Source organism: Scylla paramamosain, chromosome 17 (assembly GCF_035594125.1).
Source record: "Scylla paramamosain isolate STU-SP2022 chromosome 17, ASM3559412v1, whole genome shotgun sequence".
Lineage (NCBI taxonomy): Eukaryota > Metazoa > Arthropoda > Malacostraca > Decapoda > Portunidae > Scylla > Scylla paramamosain.
The window spans coordinates 3,945,344-3,962,500 of NC_087167.1; the positions used below are offsets into that span (position 1 = coordinate 3,945,344).

At 46.1% G+C, this 17,157-nt stretch overlaps 1 protein-coding gene across 1 annotated transcript in view; it reads left to right on the forward strand.

Moving 5' to 3' along the window:
* Positions 1–1,175: 1,175 nt before the first annotated feature.
* LOC135108334 (trithorax group protein osa-like) overlaps positions 1,176–17,157 on the forward strand; it is a 68,033-nt gene continuing 52,051 nt past the window's right edge. Inside the window, 1 exon segment of the mRNA XM_064019202.1 lies at positions 1,176–2,564. The gene's annotated coding sequence lies outside the window, so the exon portion shown is untranslated.

Genomic DNA, 17,157 nt, shown 5'->3' on the forward strand with positions numbered 1-17,157 from the left:
AGATAACCAACATTGATTACACACACACACAGAGAGAGAGAGAGAGAGAGAGAGAGAGAGAGAGAGAGAGAGAGAGAGAGAGAGAGAGAGAGAGAGAGAGAGAGAGAATGTTCATGAAAGTTACCAACATTGCTAGAAAAAAAGGGGGGAAAAAACCGCAAAACAGAATGAAGACCCCAAAATGCTAAGATCTGAATCATCAAAAGGAAATTTGCAAGTAGAAAAATGCAATATTCTTTTAAATAAACTGGAAATCCTACTAATTTATGTGAGGTAAACACGTCAACACAATAGACATTTGCTCAGGCACACTTGGTTGCAAAAAGAAAAAAAGTGATTAGATAGACTGATGAGAAAAGTAAGCTGTACCATGATTGTAATTTGAAAGGTTCATTGTAATTTAGACATTAATTTAGTATTTGTCAAGTCATTTGGGTATAGCAACTGTAGTAGTAGTAGTAGTAGGGGCCATGGATAACTGTAATAATGCTGATGCGATGAATGGTAAAAAATAATGATAGTGGTGGTCAATGATAGTAGTAATGATCGTATATTGTGTTGGAAGCACTGGACCGACTCGTGAGAAAGTTTTGCGTGAGCCAGCAATGGGCGTAATGAAGGAGATGGCTTGAATAGTAATACAGTCTCAGCAATGGAGAGGATATCTGAAGTGATGATAGTGGTGAGCAGCTGCGTCTGGTTGCTAGGTAAGGGAGGTGGTAACACGATAGGAACAAGCAAGAGGTCGGTAACAAGGCAGACGTGACAAGTGTGGACGGGTGCTTGGCTGGGCGATGCTACAAGGTGGGGGAGGGGGGGGATGAAGGGAAGCGGGAAAGGAAAAAAAAAATAAGGGAGAAAAAGTGAATGATATTTGAAGTGATGCTGAGAGAGAGAGAGAGAGAGAGAGAGAGAGAGAGAGAGAGAGAGAGAGAGAGAGAGAGAGAGAGAGAGAGAGAGAGAGAGAGAGAATGATGTAATTGTTAAGTTCAGGACGGTTGTTGTAGTAGTTGTAACAGTACATGGTATGTGTAATAGAAAGCATTTGAAGTGCTAAGTAGATAACAGTAAGAAGTTTGGGATTATGGTGATGATGTCAGTGGTGGTAGTAGTAGTAGTAGTAATGGTGGTGGTGGTGGTGGCGGAGGGAGGCAACGCGTTGGTGGTGGTGGTGGTGGTCGCGCTGGCCTGCTGCTGCTGCTGGCTGGATGGCTGGTTGGGTCGGCTAACAGCAGCTGCACACAGCGAGACTCGGCCGGCTTTTATCCTCGTTACCACGGCCGCCCTGGTTCCATCAGCACCGCCCTGACGGCTCCGTCCGGCCGTCCCTCTAGTTCATGCGATCTCCACTCCTTTCTGGCCCATCGAAGGCGTTTTTAATTTATGAAAGATGTGCGTGGATCGGCTGTGGTGGTCTGGCTTTGGCATCGATCACGTCTTTCCTCCGCCGGCTGTGGAAAACCCTCCAGCCGTGCTACGCGTTGCCGGCCGCCGCCCACACTTTCCTACCTTGCCACCCACCCAACTCGTTCCCTACCGTCTGTATCACTAATAACCATAATAAAGTCCACTAGGTGCCACATTTACTTTGTGGATATATTCAGAGATGGTGAAGGCAGCATGGAAGGTGGCGTAAGATGCTGCGTGTAGCGTGAATCCTACGCCTGCCAGGGTTGGCTGTGATGCGGCCGGCTGCACCCTGCTGCCACCTGGCGGCTAAAGCCTCACCGACTAACATCCTGATTAATCACTTTTCAACGGTGTTTTCTTCCCTCTGGTGTACTATCATGAGTGCAGGAGCCACGGAGGAGGTCTCCGGGAGATCAGACTGTGAGTGAGGGCTACTCAGAAGTCCGTGAGAGTAACAGGGAGGGAGAAATATGGAATAAAAAAGGGCTGTGTTGGGTGGGAGCACGACCCCGCCACAGTCCCTTGTTCGGCGCGCCACACACTCGAGTCGCGCGGCTTGGTGCAGCGCTCAGCGGCTTCCCTCACACTTTTCACCCCTAAAATCGAGGGTCCAGTGCCGAAAATGTGCCTCAAACGTCGCGCAAGACCTGGAGCAAGGTGTAGTGTGTGATGTGAGTGGTGAATGACGACCGAAAAGTGAGAAATAGATGGTGAATTCGAGGTGATAGTTGGGACGGGCTGTGGCGAGATCGGTTACTCGCGCCAGGAGACTGTCGCCCACTTTTTGCAGTGTAACTGGAAATTGTGTTCCTAGCTATGGTGTACCGCCTTCCTGATCCCTGAGTGTACCCTGCAGGCGGAGAGTGACGAGGGAAGGTGGCGCCCTTAGTGGTGGCATTGGTGTAGGAGTGGTGGTGAAGGCACCGCAGTGGTGGTGGTGGTGGTGGTGGTGGTGACGCTCGGCTACTCTCGCCGGGCCAGAGGTGCTGTTGGTCGATACTGCCGGCCGCTGTTCCCTCACAACACACCCACTTATTTTATCCACCACGCCGCCCGTACGCCCTCTCCTCCACGCCCACGGCCACCACACAGGTTCCCCCAACAGGAGCGCCCGCCACCGCGCGGCCCTGGAGACCCTCACACCATACAAAAAGGTAAATGAGCACACTTGTCCTGCGGGGTTGCGGGCGTGCTCCTGGGCTGGGGCCGGGCTGGACCTCTTGCATGAAGGGTTTAGGGTGGTTTGGCGTGACTGTTTTGCGGGCGGGGTGGGCGTGAGGGCGTGCAGCAGCTGTCAGGCCTGTTGGGCAGCCGGGGTCGGCCTGCAGCCCTTCACAGTCCCTGCCCGCACCCCACGCCCCTGTTCACTTCGGGCTGGATTGGCGTTATGTAGGGGCGTTGTGGGCGTGGTGTGGGCGGCGTGGGCGGATGGGGGGTAGGGGGGTCACATCAGCTGATACCAGCATCACCCACCCCAGTTTTTGCATGGCGGGCCGGGTGGCGGCGGTCAGGCGGGGAGGCGGGCGCTTGGCTGGCCGGGCGGGCGCTCAGCCGGGGAGGACCCTTGCCGCCGCCGCCACGTAGCTCACTCCAACAACATTTTTTCCCCCAAATTTCCACTTTATTTCACGTAAGACGCCCGTATGGAGGCCGGCGTGACCCAGGCCCACGTGCAAGCGGTCGGCGGCCCCCATGAGGCGAGGCCCCCCGACGAGGGCCACAAGCACGGCTGCAATATGCATTACTTGTCAATTATTTACTTGCCATGTCAGGCTTCCCTTACGCACGTGACAGCCTGTAAACAATGCCGGCGTGGCCTCACCTCCTCCTCCCCCTCCACCTCCTCTCCTCCACAACGTTTCTCCATCACTCGCCTCTTTACTGACCAACTTTAGTCTTGAATAGAGAATAAATACTTTGGGGAGGACGGGCGGTGGTGATGGTGGTGGTGAATGGCGGCGGCGGCGGCGATGGTGGTGATGGTGGTGGCGGTGGTGGAGCGGCTTACGCCCTTCTCGTCGCGTAGCCGAATGGTAATTGTTGATTATTAAAAGGATTGGTCGAGGCGCTCTGGCCAAAACTACCAACACCACGTGCTTCGGTCCGCGTGTGTGTATGTGTGTGTGTCCCTCTCCTCACTGCACCTTGACCCATCCCTCAACGTTTTCGGAGAGTAGTGGCGATAGAGTTTCGGAACGTGTGTGTGTGTGTGTGTGTGTGTGTGTGTGTGTGTGTATGTATGTATGTATGTATGTGTGTGTGAGGGTGGGAGGGGGACGCTAGTCAACCTTTGTTTGTGCTGGGATGGTGGTTGGTGGTAGTGGTGGTGTGGTGGTGGTGGTGGTGGAGTGGTGGGGATGTGGGCGCGGTGGGGGTGTGATGACGCTCCCCATCTCCCCCAGACGCCCACCCGCCCGCCGCCTGCCTGCCGCCTCACCACCGCCACCACCACCCCAACTCAACTCAGCCCCCCACGTCCTCCATTCCCCCGCCATTTGTAGGTGGCTGGTGCAGTCTCTCTCTCTCTCTCTCTCTCTCTCTCTCTCTCTCTCTCTCTCTCTCTCTCTCTCTCTCTCTCTCTCTCTCTCTCTCTTCACCAACACCGCCATAAACTCTAAGCCATCTCCACCACCACCACCAACAGAACCGTCTCCACCTTTTACTTCGCCTCCAATCCACTCACTACCCTTGGCCGCCATCAACACCGCCACCACCACTGCCACAGCCGCGGCCGCCACCACCACCGCGTTCGTATGTTGTGGTGGTGATGGTAGTGTGCTTCATTCCAGCTGGTGGTTGTGGTGGAGATAGTAGGAAAGGGTGGATGTGGACAGGCATGTGGTGATGGTGGTGGTAGTGGGTTCAAGTTTGGGGTGTTGGGTGTGTGTGTTAACCGCTTTGGAATGGGTGGTGGTGGTGGTGCATTGCGTAGTGGTGTTGCGTATGTTTCACGGGAGTGTGGCTTTGCCGGTGATGTTGGTGGGTGTAGACAAGGTGTGACGGGTGTGTTTATCGAAGAGAAGGTGGTGTGGTGGTGGTGGTGCATTGCGTAGTGATAGTGCGTATAATATTCTTCACAAGGTGGTGGTGGTAGCAGCAGCGCAGCCACCACCACCACCACCTCCAATCCCTTCCATGGAGGAGCCATCTGGTGTGTGTGTGTGTGTGTGTGTTTGTGTAGGAACGCAAGCATATTAAAAATTCATCATAAATATCCGTGAATCTACGTGGTAATTTTACTTTTCTACTACTACTACTACTACTACTACTACTACTACTACTACTACTACTACTACTACTACTACTACCTCCCTTGACAAAAGGTACGCAAGTAGTAGCAAGACAGAAAAAAAAGATCAGAATCCACATTTAGTAACATTTGCTCTTTACATAAACCGATCCCTTGGCGCTTAAAAGATCCACTGCAGGCAGATAGCTTTATATACGCTTATGTCACATGTAGCAGAGAGAGAGAGAGAGAGAGAGAGAGAGAGAGAGAGAGAGAGAGAGAGAGAGAGAGAGAGAGAGATTGGTGATTTATATAGGATTACACCACCATAGGCAGCTAACGTGTTAAACTGTGTGTGTGTGTGTGTGTGTGTGTGTGTGTGTGTGTGTGATGGTGGTAGTAATAGTAGTAGTAGTAGTATTGGGAAGCTAGGATTGGTAGCTGGTTAATATGTAACTGTTGGTGATGGCAAAATAGTAATAAAATGGTGATATATATGGGAATGTAGGAATGGTGGTGACAGTAATGATGTTGTGGTAGTGATGTTTAGAGGAAAGCGTTACTGTAATAGTTGCTGCTACCACTACTACTATTCATCACCATCATCATCAGCATCTTCACCATCTTCTTCTTCTTCTTCTTCTTCTTCTTCTTCTTCTTCTTCTTCTTCTTCTTCTTCTTCTTCTTCTTCTTCTTACTACGTATACTATTTTATCACCATCACCGCCAACACGAACACCAGTCAAGGACAAACTCACGCACACAGCCAGGTAGTAGTACTATATCTCCCCCTCCCCACCCCCCACTCTCCTCTTACTCTAGTCAACTGTAAATTATTTCTGAATGAACTTCTAATCCGGAAGAGATCCCTTCCTCCTCCTCCTCCTCCTCCTCCCTCCCTTGTTGCTGGGATGTGGTGGGTGGGAGGGGGTGGTGGTGGTGGTAGCGGAGTTTAATTGTATTTGACGTAAAGGTGGTGGTGGAGGCGGTGGAGGAGAAACCTGTCTTATGTGATGCTGGAAGGTGGATGTGATATCGTGGTGGTGGTGGTGGTGGTCGTAGTAGTAGTAGTAGTTGCTGTAGTAGAGAGACAGACAGACGGCTGGTGTTGTGATTCAAAATTAGTTGTTAGGTTCATCTTTTTTTTTTTTTCGCGGTGATGGACACTGACCAAGGTCTGGTGAACACACACACACACACACACACACACACACAGCTTAGGAATAAATTGTTATGCCTTTTGTTACATTTGTAAGGCTATACATGATATTAGGAATAATAGTAGTAGTGATTACTTGCCATTTTTAATAAGTAAGTATTTTTTTCACCACACTTGCGTCCTGAAGGTCGTGATGGGAACGTTACAAAACGAATTCTGAGCTTTTGGTGTGAATGGCTGGTGCAGGATTAGGAGACGCTTTTATAGGTCTTGGGTGAGTGGCGGTGCCGGCGATGATGATGAGTGTGTTGTGGTGATGGTTGTGTTTTGTGATGGTGGTGATGGTATCGAATATTGGTTGGCTAAAAAGTTTGTGAAAATTTTTCATTTTGTTGTGGACTGAAGGGAATTTGTATTATTTCGTGTTATGTAGCTGCTACTACTACTACTACTACTACTACTACTACTACTACTACTACTACTACTACATTAGCTAACCTAGATCAGTTTGAAATAAAGTATAAAAGGGCGATTTAAAAATCATAGACAGGCGATACCTACAGTTTCGCTGGGAAGGAAGAAAATAGGGAAGTTAGGTATATAATGTAGAAATAACAAAGGGAAAGAAGGAAAGAGATACGTTAATTAAAGAAAAAAAAAAGGCGGCAGGAAGGAAAGGTAGATGGATTTTGTAAGAATGACAAACGAAAGGTCGAAAGGAAACGCGAGTAAGTTACTGGAAGAATGACGAATGAATGGAGAAGGAAGGAAGGAAAAGTGTGTAATATATATAGCGTAAGAGTGACGAAAGAAAGGTAGGAAAGAAAAGTGATGTGTACAGCAACAGAGAGAGAGAGAGAGAGAGAGAGAGAGAGAGAGAGAGAGAGAGAGAGAGAGGAATGGCTGCGTATTTAAAATATTGTGTCTATATGGAATGAATACTAGTTTAAAGGGAAATTTAGATAATGTGTCTAGTATATTATTATATCTTGTGAGTTGGAGAGAGAGAGAGAGAGAGAGAGAGAGAGAGAGAGAGAGAGAGAGAGAGAGAGAGAGGGGTCATTGTATCTTGTTTAATTATCATATAAAAAAACGAAAGGACGAAGAGGTAGACAAAAATAAAACAAAAATAGCTTTACACGTAGGGCCAAATAATTAAAAATACTCGTCACAATTAGCAAATGTTTCAAATTAGCGCTGTTTTCTCTTGCCGAGTGGTGCTGAAGCCATAAGAAAAATAAATCAGAACAGTAGGAATAGAAGGAAGGAAGTAAACGTGAAGAATAATGAGAGAATTTTTGGAAGACGAAAATAAAACTGAAGTAGAGAAAGTATGAAAAAAAGGAAGGAAGAATCAGGAAAATAAATGAAGAAAACGAACGGGAAAGGAAGAAAGTGAGATAATACGAAGGTGGTGTGATAGAAAAGGAGACAGGAAGTTAAGAGATACAGAAAGAAGTAGGGAGGGAGGAGGAGGAGGGAAGGATGAGAAGGGGAGGTTAGGTTTGTATAGCTTAGCATTTTCTCAAGGTCATGGACTTTAACGTTTTCTCTCACGCCCTTGTACTATAAACGTTTCTCTTTCAGTTGAATATGCAAATGTAGATGGGTTTAGCGAAGGAGTGAATGGTGAGGAGCGGGCGGCGAGCGGGCGGGCGGGCGGGTAGGTGAGGGAGGGAGAGAGGAAAGAGAGGCGAGTTGAAGGTGCAGATGATGACGATGATGGTAGTGATTATTTAGTAAGTGTATCGGTAATGAAGTGAAATTGGATATATTTTGTGTATTTAATATGCTGTGTGTGTGTGTGTGTGTGTGTGTGTGTGTGTGTGTGTGTGTGTGTGTGTGTGTGTGTGTGTGTGTGTGTTTTATTGGGAAAGTGCTTGAGTCATCTAATCAATTCCTGCTTACCTTTACCCACCTGTGTGCTTGAGAGAGAGAGAGAGAGAGAGAGAGAGAGAGAGAGAGAGAGAGAGAGAGAGAGAGAGAGAGAGAGCGGACAGACACATGTAGGGTATCCCGCCAAAATACACACACACACACACACACACACACACACACACACACCGATAGAGAGAGAGAGAGAGAGAGAGAGAGAGAGAGAGAGAGAGAGAGAGAGAGAGAGAGAGAGAGAGAGAATCAGCCGCCAGCCAACTAGCTAGCACACTTCAACACAAACAGTAGCCGCCGACACCCCCACCACCACCATCACCACCACCACCGCCAATGATTTCAGTGCGAGTTCCCTTTATCGAGGTCAAGGAAGCCGAGTCGGGGGTACATTACATTGTCAAGAGGGCGATAGTGACGTGTGAGGGACGGAGGGGAGGGGGGAGCGGCAGTAGTGAGAGGGGAGGTAGGGAGGAGGAGGGAGGTAGTTCAGATTCTCTTTCAAAGGGAAGGGAAGGGTAGGGTAGGAGGAGGATGAGGAGGAGGAGGAGGAAGAGGCTGTCAGCTGATTTTGTGTTGATTGTTGGTGGTGGTGCTGGTGGTCAGTCAGCTGTTTTTAGTTTTTGTGCTAGTGTGTGTGTGTGTGTGTGTGTGTGTGTGTGTGTGTGTGTGTGTGTGTGTGTGTGTGTGTGTTCGTTCAGGTTGAGTGGTTTAGTTTTACTTTTCGTAATAATTAGCCAAGTGAGAGAGAGAGAGAGAGAGAGAGAGAGAGAGAGAGAGAGAGAGAGAGAGAGAGAGAGAGAGAGACTAAAATTCTCCTACTTTACAATGTGTCGCTACCTGTCTTGCAATCACCACAAGCTTAACTCACCAAACACCTCAAGAAACACGTTAATTAAGAAGACTGAACGCATTCCCCGCTCATTAAAACCCCTTTATTAATATCATCCATCACCCCAGCTGTGTGTGTGTGTGTGTGTGTGTGAAGCGGGAGATGCTGTGTAACGCAGAAAAGGTTAATGACCGAATCAACAAGCCAGTCAGCGTCCCTCTCCTTCCCTGTAGCTCCCTCCATCCATCCATCCCCTGCCCCCACACCCACCCACCCTCACACTTCTCAGCGAGCGATTGCATGTGTTTGGCCTTGAAATCTTGACAGAATGAGTCTATTTATGTTATCGATTGAGTGTGTGTGTGTGTGTGTGTGTGTGTGTGTGTGTGTGTGTGTGTGTGTGTGAGGGTGGTGATCTTTTAGCGGCAAGGAGCATACGTTGAGAGGGTAGGTAGGGACGGAGGACAAGGAGGGAGTGAGTCATTACGTATGTATGCCGCTGGCCCCTTCCCATCTCCCCCTCGTCCCACCCACCGGTCCTGTGTCTCTTCGTCAGTCCGTCGGGCTGGTGGTGGTTGTAAGTAGCATGATTAGGAAAATAATAAGGGGGACAGACAGACGGATGGAGAGAGAGACGGTGACACACACACACACACACACACACAGACACAGACAAGACAACACATAATGTGGTATGGGAGGTTGCCTTGGCTGTATTCGTGTAACATTACAACATCCTCATGCACGCAGCACAGTATCTGGCGGATAAGCTGGTCTGTCTGCAACGTCTCCACACAACACAGCGCAACACATTATGATATAGCCTGTGCAGGACAACACAACGTCCCTGCAACACTACGCAACACACAGCCCGTAGTGGCAAGGGAAAGTCGTTCAGGTTATCTCAAGCGTGGCTGTGAAATTATATGATGCGTGGGTTGTTACAGGAAGTTGTATGGTGTGTGTGTGTGTGTGTGTGTGTGTGTGTGTGTGTGTGTGTGTGTGTGTGTGTGTGTGTGTGCGACCTTCCAAAGTTTGGAGAAGTTACTCAGAATACAAAGTTTTCGCGTTATTTTTTTTCAAGACTGTCTCGAAACGTGTGTGTGTGTGTGTGTGTGTGTTTTGCTTCTGATGTCCTTCATAGATATTAGTATGTTTGTTGCTTTTACATTTGTTTTTTACCTGTCCTTTGTTTTTTGCACAGATTCTCCGCGTGTTTTTGTTTTTTGGATAACTATTTGATATTTCTTTCAGTATTTGTTTCTTATATGACATGCCTTTTGAGAGAGAGAGAGAGAGAGAGAGAGAGAGAGAGAGAGAGAGAGAGAGAGAGAGAGAGAGAGAGACCACTACTACTACTACTTCTACTACTGCTACTTTTAATAAAAACACGCCATGAGAATTAAATAAAACTCATCATGCATTTGTATCTTGCATCAAATATACTAATAGGAATTAATATTACATTTTTAATTAGTTTACGTCTAATCTTTGTTATGATACAGAATGTGATATTAGTATTAATGAATTGTTAATAATAATAATAATAATAATAATAATAATAATAATAATAACAATAACAACAACTAATTGGATAAATCTCATTAACAAAAGGGGATCTGATATGGTAGAGAGGAAACAAAACACTGTGGCAATGCGTCTTTCTTTTGTCAGTTTAGTGAGAAATAATGGTGAAATATATGCCAGTCGAACATAAAGATACATTATTTTTTCTCCCTTCTTTCCTTCCTCTTCTCCCTTCCTCTCCCTTCCTCTCCTTTCCTTCCTTCCTTCCTTCCTTCCTTCCTTCCTTCCTTCCTTCCTTCCTTCCTTCCTTCCTTCCTTCCTTCCTTCCTTCCTTCCTTCCTTCCTTCCTTTATTTCTTCCGTCTCTCTCTCTCTCTCTCTCTCTCTCTCTCTCTCTCTCTCTCTCTCTCTCTCTCTCTCTCTCTCTCTCTCTCTCTCTCTACGCTCATCAGCTCCAGGTAAAACTAGGTTACTCTTTTTTTTTTCTTTTTCTTTCTTTCTTTCTTTAATCTTAACATGTAGAAGGGCTCTCGCTCAAACCGGTCCCAAGCAGCAGCACTGACCAAGCAACTCTCTCTCTCTCTCTCTCTCTCTCTCTCTCTCTCTCTCTCTCTCTCTCTCTCTCTCTCTCTCTCTCTCTCTCTCTCTCTCTCTCTCTCTGGTCCTGTCTAGCTTGATGCACAAACAAGGTTGACTGTCTTGTCTGCCTGCCTCTCTCTCTCTCTCTCTCTCTCTCTCTCTCTCTCTCTCTCTCTCTCTCTCTCTCTCTCTCTCTCTCTCTCTCTCTCTCTCTCTCTCTCTCTCTCACCTTTTACTCTTTATCTCTCTCCATTACTCCTCCTCCTCCTCCTCCTCCTCCTTATATGGGTGAAAAGAATATTTACCCATTGACTAAGGCAAGTTGCAATGAATGAGAGAGAGAGAGAGAGAGAGAGAGAGAGAGAGAGAGAGAGAGAGAGAGAGAGAGAGAGAGAGAGAGATACACTTGTAAGTGAATAATTGGTGTCTTTAGTGCCCCATTCTCTCTCTCTCTCTCTCTCTCTCTCTCTCTCTCTCTCTCTCTCTCTCTCTCTCTCTCTCTCTCTCTCTCTCTCTAAGGTGAGGGAAACTCCGCAGCGGAAATAGTTGTGGAGAGAAAGAGAGAGAGAAAAAAATGCAAGCCATGGCCACTTTCTCCTCCTCCTCCTCCTCCTCCTCCTCCTCCTCCTCCTCCTCCTCCTCCTCCTCCTCCTCCTCCTCCTCCTCCTCTCTTCCTTTTCCTCCACTTGGTCAAGGATGGTTTTAGTTTAATGTTTTTAGTGGAGATGGAGGAGGAGGAGGAGGATGTTGTGAAGATGGTGAAAGAGTAGAAACTGTGTCCTCCTCCTCCTCCTCCTCCTCCTCCTCCTCCTCCTCCTCCTCCTCCTCCTCCTCCTCCTCCTCCTCCTCCTCCTCCTCCTCCTCCTCCTCCTCCTGTTCAACACGTGACTTATTTTTTTCCCCTTTTTCCTTAATTCCTAAATTCGTCTCATTTTTCTCATTGTTTATCGTCCATTTCCTTTCCCTTGTTTTTATTTATTTCCTTCCTTTCCTTACAATCTCTCTCTCTCTCTCTCTCTCTCTCTCTCTCTCTCTCTCTCTCTCTCTCTCTCTCTCTCTCTCTCTCTCTCTCTCTCTCTCTCTCTCGCCATGGGAATGAGTGGAGGAAGGAAGGAGGGAGAGAGAGAGAGAGAGAGAGAGAGAGAGAGAGAGAGAGAGAGAGAGAGAGAGAGCGGGGTCATGCCTCTTGGGAATACATGTAGGTGATCCCAGGCCAACACACACACACACACACACACACACACACACACACACACACACACACACACACACACACACACACACACACACACTTCTTTTATAATTTCATTGTATATTAGAGAGAGAGAGAGAGAGAGAGAGAGAGAGAGAGAGAGAGAGAGAGAGAGAGAGAGAGAGAGAGAGAGAATGTTCATACTGTGCGAAGTCCCCCCAATCCCTTCCTCCTCTTCCTCCTCCTCCTCCTCCTCCTCCTCCTCCTCCTCCTCCTCCTCCTCCTCCTCCTCCTCCTCCTCCTCCTCCTCCTCCTCCTCCTTCTTCGCGTAAACTTGGAATGGATAAATAATACTTTGACCTTCACCTCTGTACGCTCTTCCCTCCCCTCCTCCCTCCCCCCCTTTGCACATCAGCTGGGTGTTACGGCCTTGTTAAATCCGAGTTATGTAACCGGTCGGAAGGGAGGGAGAGGGGGAGAGAGGGAGAGCAAGAGAGGGAGAGGGAGATCCAGGTGTGTGTGTGTGTGTGTGTGTGTGTGTGTGTGTGTGTGTGTGTGTGTGTGTGTGTGTGTGTGTGTAGTACTATGGCTGCTCATGCTTCTACTACTACTACTACTACTACTACTACTAGTGTTGTTTTCTTTATTATTATTATTGTACGGTTTATTTATTAGTAGTATTTCAATTTTTCTTTTTTTCATTATATATATTATTGATATTGCTGTTTGTATTTTTATGTTCAGGAAGAAGGGTCTCTCTCTCTCTCTCTCTCTCTCTCTCTCTCTCTCTCTCTCTCTCTCTCTCTCTCTCTCTCTCTCTCTCTCTCTCTCTCTCTCTCTCTCTCTCTCGTTAAATTGCCTCGTGTACACAGGTCTAAAATACACAGTCAAGATAGGGTAAGGTCAAGTTGGGCTGTTTTGTGTAAGGTTAGGTCTGGTTAGGCAAGGTAAGGTTTAGTTAGAAAGTTGAGCTAGGTTAAAGGAAAGCTTGGTTAGGTACGATAGATAAAGATTTGGTTACTTTGTGTTAGCGTAGGTCAAGTTGAGTTAAGGTGAAGGAAGAACCATATTAGGATCAGTTTGGTTAGATAGTTATGTTAAGGTGAAATTGGGCTTGTTAGGCTAGGTCAGGTGAAATTATGTTAGTTAAGATGAAGTAAAAACTAGTTAATTCGGTGATGTCATTTCAGGGTGAGTTGGATTAGCTTACATCACCTTTGTTGGACTTGTAGCATTAACTGACGTGGTATAGGTAAGGATATGATAGTTATGGTGAAGTAAGGATTAGGTCAGGGTGAAGATTTAAGTAGATTAGGTCAGGTCAGTTTGATTAGCTTACAGTATCACAAAAGGATAACTCAAATTTAGATGAGGTCAGGTTAGGTTAAGTTTAGAATATCTAGAAGGATAACTCGGTATTAACAGACGTGGCAATGTTGAGATAAGGAGAGAAATGGCTAGTTTACAATGTCACTTTTGCTTAACCTGCTATTACAGCCCTTGCATCTAGTATGGTGTGACTGTTCTTAGTGCTGTACTGACGATAGTGCTGCCCGGGCGCTACTGAGCCGACCATTAGTAACCAGTTCATTCCTAACTACCCCTGGCGCGCACCCTTGTTATCAGCGAGGCTTGTTACGGGTTGATAGCTGCCAGGGATGTGTTGGCCTCGACTTCTTGTGCTTACTTCCTTACTTAACTTATTCTTGCTTCTGTTTTCGTCTCGTTGTTGTTGTTGTTGTTGTTGTTGTTGTTGTTGTTGTTGTTGTTGTTGTTGTTGTTGTTACTGTTTTTAGTTTAGTTTTGTTACTGTTGCCTTTCTTTTTCTTCGTCCTCTGTTTCTTTTTCACCTCCTCCTCCTCCTCCTCCTCCTCCTCCTCCTCCTCCTCCTCCTCCTCCTCCTCCTCCTCCTCCTCCTCCTCAGACGCAACTTTTACCGTTTCTCTCCTTTTCCTTATCATATTCTTCCACCCAAGAGAGAGAGAGAGAGAGAGAGAGAGAGAGAGAGAGAGAGAGAGAGAGAGAGAGAGAGAACCTGACAGTATGGTTTTGTACTGTTGTTAAGTACAGGTCGTGTTGTTGCCTTGGGTCAGATGACTGGTAGGTGAACCCGATATAGTGGCAGGAGGAGGAGGAGGAGGAGGAGGAGGAGGAGGAGGAGGAGGAGGAGGAGGAGGAGGAGGAGGAGGAGGAGGTAGATAATGACAGAGCAGGAAAGAGGAAGAGTGGGCAGTATAGTGACTAGTGTTGATTGTGGTGAGAGAGAGAGAGAGAGAGAGAGAGAGAGAGAGAGAGAGAGAGAGAGAGAGAGAGAGAGAGAGAGAGAGAGAGAGAGAGAGAGAGAGTTATCTATAGGTTGATGTTGATGAATAAATAGCTCGTGTGTGTGTGTGTGTGTGTGTGTGTGTGTGTGTGTGTGTGTGTGTGTGTGTGTGTGTGTGCGTGCGTGTGCGCGCAGGCGGGTCGGTCGTGCAAATGTATAATGCAAGAGAGGTGCACCACACAAGCCTTGCCCGCCCCCCCCCTTCTCTCTCTCTCTCTCTCTCTCTCTCTCTCTCTCTCTCTCTCTCTCTCTCTCTCTCTCTCTCTCTCTCTCTCTCTCTCTCTCTCTCTCTCTCTCTCTCAAGACAGGCAGAGGTTGGCTGCGTTGCGACATAAGCGACTCTCTCCTGCGGCGCTCACACACACACACACACACACACACACACACACACACACACACACACACACACACACACACACACACACACACAAGTGGCCATGACGTCATGCTTTCCTCCCTCCATTATCTTCCTCCTCCTCTTCTCCTTCCTTTTATTCTTCTCTTCTTATCTTCTCATTGTAATTCATGACTCTTCACTGTCTGTCTGTCTGTCTGTCTGTGTCTTTTTCTCTCTCTGTTGTCGCTTTCTTTCCTCCTTTTATTCTGTCCCTTATTCTTTTATTCTATCTACGCTCCTCCTTTTATTCTCTCTCTCTCTCTCTCTCTCTCTCTCTCTCTCTCTCTCTCTCTCTCTCTCTCTCTCTCTCTCTCTCTCTCTCTCTCTCTCTCGTGGTTGAGGCGTAAGAATATTAACTGTTTTGGGGAAGTGTGGTGATGGTGGTGACTGTCGTTTGATGAGGTGGTTGAGGGAGGTGATGGTAACAGTAATAGTAATAGTAGTAGCAGTAGTAATATTAGTTGGAGGTAGTGATGAAGGTGATAGTATTAACAGTAGTAGCAGCAGTAGTAGTGTTGGTAGTGGTGGTGGAGTCAAGGGAGCAAAATCAATCAAAACTCGTGGTGGTCTCCTTGGTCAGGTGTTGGGCGCACCTGGTCGCGAAGGGGGTGGGGGGTGGAGTTGAGGAGGCGGGAGTTGGGGAGGGGCAGGTGAGGAGGCCACGGTTGGGGAGAGGGAAGAATTGACAGACAGGAAGGATAGGGGACGTGAAAGGGAGGGAGAAGATAGGGAGAGTGGGAGAGGATTACTGTTTGTGCAAGAGTTGGATAGTAAAGAGAGAGAGAGAGAGAGAGAATTTCTCCCTAAAAAAATAAGATAACTACACTTATTAGACATTGATATATATGATTAAGTAATGAGTGTTTACTAATGAATACGTAATACATGTGAGTAATGCCTCTAGTAGTAGTAGTAGAAATACACACAGATGCGGTAATAAACGATCGAATCAATGAATACACACTAACTGAATTATAGAGTCGTTAACGAAAACCAACCTATCATTACGGGGACGGACTTGCTCTTAAGATTGCCAAGTACCTCCACGCATTCCTGAGTTGGTAATCTCATTCGGCAAGTATGGCTTCTCAGTTTAAGTAAGTTTGATGCAAGTTAATAATAAAAAAAAAGGCCGATAGAATAATTAACAGGTTTTGTTCTCATGTTACTTGTTTTTCAAAGACCACAATAAAAAAAAACTGTTTCCTGCAACTGATATTACCGACAATTTATTCTTGAGTCGGTAATTTTATTTGACTAGTATTTTCTTTTTTTTTTATATATATATAGTTTACAAAGTTTGGTACAAATTAAAGAGTGCAGTTTCAAAAGGAGGGATGCGATTATTCAAACTTTTTAGGTTCATTCGTAAAAAGCTTTAGTCTCATCACAACTTTCAGAAGGCAACAGACAGTTATTTGCGTTCAGTTGGATGCTTTTTTTGTCCCATTGGTATTGTAGAATGCTTGTTACCTCATCACTAGGATCATGAAAATCCCTCTTGAAAATTCGTACACCTTTTATTAGAGTCTTGTTTGAAATTAGAGGAGACAAAGCTCTAGTGTTTATATTTAGAGTGGTCCATTGGTTTGCAAGGATGTCTTCGGTAATATTGGTGTGTGAATACAAACTCCTGCTGTCTTCCTTTCTTACTTGTTCATCTGTTCTCTTCCTATCTCTTCTGTTTCCTTGTATTTCCAGTTTTCACCTCTCACTTTTTTCCTTTTCTTCCCTATCTTCCTTTTACTTGTTCCTTCTCTCTCTCTCTCTCTCTCTCTCTCTCTCTCTCTCTCTCTCTCTCTCTCTCTCTCTCTCTCTCTCTCTCTCTCTCTCTCTCTCGTCATCTCATGTGCCTTGCTATGATCGTTTTAATTTACACAAAATAGAGAAAGTGCCACAATATCATGAGCTGTCAAAGGGTAAAGATGCACGTAGTGAGATAAAAGAACAGATAAAAGTAAGGAGTGAGGCGTTCATAGTTAGTTAATTGGTTAGTTTCAACAATCACATCCTGCCAGTGTTTACTTAAGAAGATACCACACGTCAGGCTGAAGTGAACCAGATGCTTATGAAGGAAATGAAGATGATAAATTATATAAGTGTTATATCCTGAATTAGGGAAAAAATGTCAAGATTATTTTTCAGCTGAGGAAAGAAAAGAAAAAGACTAAACTATCATGCATAGAGCGTGGCAAACATAGAAAACAACACAAGGAAATAAGGAGGCTGGAAAAAACTCGTTGACCTTCACAAGACATCTCATGACCACCTAAAGGTTTCCATCTGTCATCATATTATTCATAGACTTCTCCAGCCTCCTCTTGAAACAATGTAGTATCTGTTGAGTTAATATTCCGTTGCTAAGCTTGCCTCTTTCAATTGCAGCTCCTGTTTATGAATCACGATTTATTTGACTCCATAAATGTTATCTTCAAGGAAAGGAAGAGTGATATTGATAACGGTATATGTGTTACTATTATTATTGTCGTTGTTCTTTATTAATGTATTTATCTACTTGCTAATCAGTGTCTTGCTCGTAAATAGAGAAAAAAAGAAAAAAAAAACTATTACGCATCTTCATGTAAAAAGTAAAGTTACTAGTAATTGAATTTATCATGTCATT